Raw genomic sequence first — 6,514 nt, 5'->3', positions numbered from 1 at the left:
ATCTTCTCAGCAACAGACAGAGAATTCTAAGCAGAGCCACTCTGACTTAGCAACCATGATCTCTGATCTAATCAAAACCACCCAAAGTTTCATGCCTGAAACAAGGTCCTCCATTAGAAACTTGGAGGCATAAGTGGGTCAGCTGAGTAAGAAAATTACTGAACTCCCTCCTAGCACTCTTCCAAGTAATACATAAGAGAATCCAAAAGGAGAGTGCAAGGCCATTAACATGACCTACATGTCCGAATTTGGATCTGAGGCTCACACTGAGACCATAGGGATTCCATTGGATTTACTTCTGCCATTCATGAGCTCTGATGAGTATTCTTCCTCTGAAGAGGATGAAAATGTCACTGAAGAGCAAATTGCTAAATACATTGGAGCAATCATGAAGCTAAATGACAAGTTATTTGGTAATGAGACTTGGGAGGATGAACCCCCTTTGCTCACCAAAGAACTGGATAACTTGACTAGGCAGAGATTACCTCAAAAGAGATAGGACCCTGGGAAGTTCTCAATACCTTGTACAGTAGGCACCATGACCTTCAAGAAGGCTCTGTGTGACCTAGGGTCAAGCATAAACCTCATGCCTCTCTCTGTAATGGAGAAGCTAGGGATCTTTGAGGTACAAGCTGCAAGACTCTCACTAGAGATGGCAGACAATTCAATAAAACAAGCTTCTGGACTTGTAGAGGATGTTCTGGTAAAAGTTGAAGACCATTACATCCCTACTGATTTCATAGTCCTAGAGACTGGGAAGTGTATGGATGAATCCATCATCCTTGGCAGACCATTCCTAGCCACATCAAAGGCTGTGATTGATGTTGACAGAGGAGAATTGGTCATTCAAGTGAATGAAGAATCCCTTGTGTTTAAGGCTCAAGGATATCCCTCTGTAACCATGGAGAGGAAGCATGAAGAGCTTCTCTCAAAACAGAGTCAAACAGAGCCCCCACAGTCAAACTTTAAGTTTGGTGTTGGGAGGCCACAACCAAATTCTAAGTTTGGTGTTGAACCCCCACATTCAAACTCTAAGTTTGGTGTTGGGAGGTTCCAATATTGCTCTGAGTATCTATGAGGCTCCATGAGAGCCCACTGTCAAGCTACTGACATTAAAGAAGCGCTTGTTGGGAGGCAACCCAATGTTATATTTATCTATTTTTCCTTTGTTATTTTATGTTTTCTGTAGGTTGATGATCATGGAAAGTCACAAAATCAATTAAAAAAGCAAAAACAGAATGAAAAACAGAAAGAAAAATAGCACACCCTGGAGGAAGACCTTGCTGGCGTTTAAACGCCAGTAAGGGCAGCAAATGGGCGTTTAACGCCCAGTCTGGCACCATTCTGGGCGTTTAACGCCAGAAAGGGGCACCAGACTGGCGTTAAACACCAGGAAAGGGCAAGAAGTTGGCATTAAACGCCAAAAATGGGCACCAGCCCGGCGTTTAACGCCAGAATTGGCATAAAGAGCATTTTTGCTCGCCACTTGGTGCAGGGATGAATTTTTCTTGACACCTCAGGATCTGTGGACCCCACAGGATCCCCACCTATCCCACCACTCTCTCTCTTCTTCACCCATTCACCAATCACCTCAATACCTCTTCCCCAAAAACCCCTCACCTATCAAATCCCACTATTCTCTTCACCACTCACATCCATCCTTCATAAAACCCCACCTACCTCATCATTCAAATTGAAAAAACTTTCCCTCCCAAACCCACCCTCACATAGCCGAACCCTACCCCTCTCTCCACCCCTATATAAACCCATCTTCACTCCTTCATTTTCACACACCCTAAATACTCCTTCTCCCCCTTTGGCCGAACCACAAAGCCATCTCCATCTCCTCTATTTCTTCTTCTTCTACACTCTTCTTTCTTCTTTTGCTCGAGGACGAGCAAACCTTTTAAGTTTGGTGTGGTAAAAGCATTGCTTTTTGTTTTTTCATAACCATTTATGGCACCCAAGGCCGGAGAAACCTCTAGAAAGAGGAAAGGAAAGGCAAAAGCTTCCACCTCCGAGTCATGGGAGATGGAGAGATTCATCTCAAGGGTGCATCAAGACCACTTCTATGAAGTTGTGGCCTTGAAGAAGGTGATCCTTGAGGTCCCTTTCAAACTCAAAAAGAGTGAATATCCGGAGATCCGACATGAGATCCGAAGAAGAGGTTGGGAAGTTCTTACCAACCCCATTCAACAAGTCGGAATCTTAATGGTTCAAGAGTTCTATGCCAATGCATGGATCACCAAGAACCATGATCAAAGTGTGAACCCGGACCCAAAGAATTGGCTCACAATGGTTAGGGGGAAATGCTTAGATTTTAGTCCGGAAAATGTAAGGTTGGCATTCAACTTGCCCATGATGCAAGGAGATGAACATCCAACGCTCAATCATTCCGACTAGCAACCGGTCCGAAGTTACTATAGACCGGGCTATCATGATTCATAGCATCATGATTGGAGAGGAAGTAGAAGTTCATGAGGTTATATCCCAAGAACTTTATATGGTGGCGGACAAGTCCTCTACCTTGGCAAGGTTAGCCTTTCCTCATCTCATTTGTCACCTCTGTTATTCAGTTGGAGTTAACATAGAGGGAGACACCCTCATTGATGAGGACAAGCCCATCATTAAGAAAAGGATGGAGCAAACAAGAGACCCCTCTCATCATGAAATCCCTGAGCTGCCTCAAGGGATGCACTTTCCTCCACAAAACTATTGGGAGCAAATCAATACCTCCATAGGAGAATTGAGTTCCAACATGGGAAAATTAAGGGTGGAGCACCAAGAACATTCCATCCTCCTCCATGAAATTAGAGAAGATCAAAGAATCATGAGAGAGGAGCAACAAAGGCATGGAAGAGACATTGAGGAGATAAAGCACTCCATAAGATCTTCAAGAGAAAGAACAAGCCGCCATCACTAAGGTGGACCCGTTCTTTAATCTCCTTGTTCTTTATTTTTCTGTTTTTCGAAAAATCATGCTTATGTCTATTCATGTTTGTGTCTTATGATCATTAGTGTCTTAGTGTCTATGCCTTAAAGTTATGAATGTCCTATGAATCTGTAACACCCTAATATTCAAATCCTTATGCTCGAGTCATAAGTCAATGATATTACGGTGGTACGACTCTCAGGTGGATTTTTAATATATAAATATAGGTAATTTCGAAAGGAGTATTAATCAAGAAGCCTGAAAAGAGTAGAAATAAAATCGCGAAGACGTATCACTCATGTTTCGACAATGAAAAGTTAAACTGTGAAGCCGAAAGTGATATACGGACAAGGCATAAAGGAGATTAAGAGATAGATAACAGATAGATATATATAACATAAGTAAATAGCCACTAGTCGCGACCCGCGAAGTTTAGTCCGGCTAGGGTACAGTATGAAAGTAGTTGACAACAGTATATCCTAATCTCTCCCAAAGGAAACACAAGAGCCTCTATAGGCAAGTTAAAAAGAGTTCAATACATAATATAATCTTTTCAAAACAAGGATGGAGAGATTCTAAGCAAAACACAAAGTAGAGAAAATAAAGATCTTCGCCGTCTCTCAGACGAACCACAGCTCACTTTTGAGCACCTGGACCTATATCTGAAAAACAAGAGATATATACGGAATGAGAACCCCGGGCCCATGGGTTCCCAGTACAGTAAAAGTGCCAAATAAATACAATACATTGTAATAAAAACTTACTAAGGATCCTAAACTTCCTTTCACCCAACATTCATCCTATATTCTCGCTAATCCATAAATAGGCAACTGTCATAAGGGGATGCTAAATCTAATTCCGCTCTCTCATGTTTCCCAACCTTCCAACTCTCCAACAAATCAAAATTAGAATCATAAGTCAAACCATCACCAGTTATTCTATCTCAGCAATTCTATATCAATACTTCATATCCTTACCTGGAGCAAGTGAAATTACTTCACTACGTTTACCCAGGGGGCTTAAATTATCTCATTCAAAAATCATCATCATCATGCAATCGCATTATCAATTCATCTCATCAAGAACAACCCTCAACATCCACCGACACCAACATGAGGGATCTCTCAGTTGTACAAACACAAGCAATATAGACAATTAATACACAAATAAGGTACAAGTAGAACAAGTAGCATATAATCAGGTAACATAACATATATGATGTAGAAATCCAAAACAAATAGGCAAACCCAAACAATTCAAACATATGCAAATGATGTATGCCTGCCCTATGGCTGATGATATCATCTGTCGGTTATATAGCCAACCCGACATGTCCTGGTAGCTAACCATTGGACAGAAACACCCCTTGCGGAGCAAGTAGGTTTGAGATACAACCCCTTGCTACTACCCACTCAACCCAGAGCCAGTGGAACAACCACTACTGCGGCTACTACCCAGGCGGGTGTTTAAGAGCTCAACCTGGAGCGAGTGGATTCACCACTACTGCCGCTACTACCCAGGCGTCATAATCTCTGACCTGGAGCAAGTAGGACGAACCACAACCCTTGCTAATGCCCAGGTATCTTAAACATATATTCATTCAATCTCAATTCATATTATCAATCCTCATTGTTATCAAATCTCAAACATTAACCTGGAGCAAGTGGGACGAACCACAACCCTTACTACTACCCAGGTATCACAAATATATTCATTCAAAAATCCATAATTAAACTCATTTATCATAAACATCATTTTCCGTCTCATACCCGGAGCAAGTGGACAACGCCACTGCCTACTACCCGGGGTTACACATCACATTTCAACATCTTCCATTATTATCCATTTAACACATTCATTCATTAATCATATATGCATTTATACTCAGCCATAATCAATAATGGCTTTGCTGTACCCCGGCAATAACTCAGCCATCCGGCTCATAGTTCAATCAAGAACCAGCCATTTATCAATAAATATAGCCCTTCGGCTCATGGCATACACGGTACTTCCACCATCATCCTCCATATCTCATATAATCATTGTTGATCATCATTGATCATAACTTTTCCCTTTGCTTCACTCGCAAGTTACCACATCCCCTAACTCTTTTCTCATTGATAGGCATATCATAATGATTTAATACATGAGGGGTGAGATCGGAGGCTTAGAAGTATGAGATTTAGTTTTTAAAACTCAAAAATCGATTTGGGATGAAAACAGGGCCATGCGAACGCGTACTCTACGCGCACGCGTGGATGGCCACAAAGCTCATCGACGCGTATGCGTCATACACGCGGACGCGTGGATTGAAACACAGCCAGACGACGCGTACGCGTCAGCCACACGTACGCGTGGGTGCATTTGCGCCCCAGGCACAAAACTGGCACAACTCTGGCACAACTCTCGGGAAAATGGCTGGGCATTGGGTGCAGCACATCGGCGCACACGCGCACACCACGCGCACGCGTGGATGGTGCCTTCTTGAAAAACGACGCGTACGCGCCAAGTGCGCCTACGCGTGGAGGGTCATTCTGCTAAAAATTTTCTAAGTTAAAAGCTGCATAATTCACAGATTCAACCCCCAATCTTCCAACGGACATAACTTTCCCATTTTAAATCGTTTTTCACCCGTTCTTCGAATGGCATGGACATCCCGGATCCAATTTCATTTCTAAACAAGTTTGGCACAAAACAAAGATCCAGAGTCCAAGTTATGTCCCATCAAAGTATGCCCAAAAACCATGTTTTTCATACAAAACCACGAAGTGCCATTTTCAAATCAAGCCATTTTCAACCCTTTTTAAAATCAACCAAAACATTTGGTGCAGGGATGACTTTTCCTTGACACCTCAGGATCTGTGGACCCCACAGGATCCCCACCTACCCCACCACTCTCTCTCTTCTTTTTTTTCTTTTGCTTGAGGACAAGCAAACCTTCTAAGTTTGGTGTGGTAAAAGCGTTGCTTTTTGTTTCTCCATAACCATTTATGGCACCTAAGGCCGGAGTAACCTCTAGAAGGAGGAAGGGAAAGGCAAAAGCTTCCACCTCCGAGCCATGGGAGACGGAGAGATTCATCTCAAGGGATGCACTTTCCTCCACAAAACTATAGGGAGCAAATCAACACCTCCTTAGGAGAATTGAGTTCCAACCTGGGACAACTAAGGGTGGAGCACCAAGAACATTCTATCCTCCTCCATGAAATTAAAGAAGATCATAGAATCATGAGAGAGGAGCAACAAAGGCAATGAAGAGACATTGAGGAGCTCAAGCACTCCATAAGATCTTCAAGAGGAAGAACAAGCCGCCATCACTAAGGTGGACCCGTTCTTTAATCTCCTTGTTCTTTATTTTCTATTTTTCGAATTTGCAATGCATATGTTTATCTATGTTTGTGTCTTATTACATGATCATTAGTATCTTAGTATCTATGCCTTAAAGCTATGAATGTCCTATGAATCCATCACCTCTCTTAAATGAAAAATGCTTTAATCACAAAAGAACAAGAAGTACAGGATTTCGAATTTTATCCTTGAAACTAGTTGAATTAGTTTGATGTGGTGACAATGATTTTTGTTTTC

The 6,514-nt window shown here is 42.2% G+C and overlaps 1 protein-coding gene across 1 annotated transcript in view; it reads left to right on the top strand.

The window, feature by feature from the left end:
* LOC107458218 (inositol transporter 1-like) overlaps nucleotides 1–6,514 on the top strand; it is a 91,047-nt gene that overhangs the window by 31,305 nt on the left and 53,228 nt on the right. The gene's annotated exons all lie outside the window — the stretch shown is intronic.

Source organism: Arachis duranensis, chromosome 7 (assembly GCF_000817695.3).
Source record: "Arachis duranensis cultivar V14167 chromosome 7, aradu.V14167.gnm2.J7QH, whole genome shotgun sequence".
NCBI classification, from domain to species: domain Eukaryota; kingdom Viridiplantae; phylum Streptophyta; class Magnoliopsida; order Fabales; family Fabaceae; genus Arachis; species Arachis duranensis.
The sequence above is the reverse complement of the archived record's forward strand: the minus strand, read 5'-3'. Positions and strand labels throughout refer to the sequence as shown.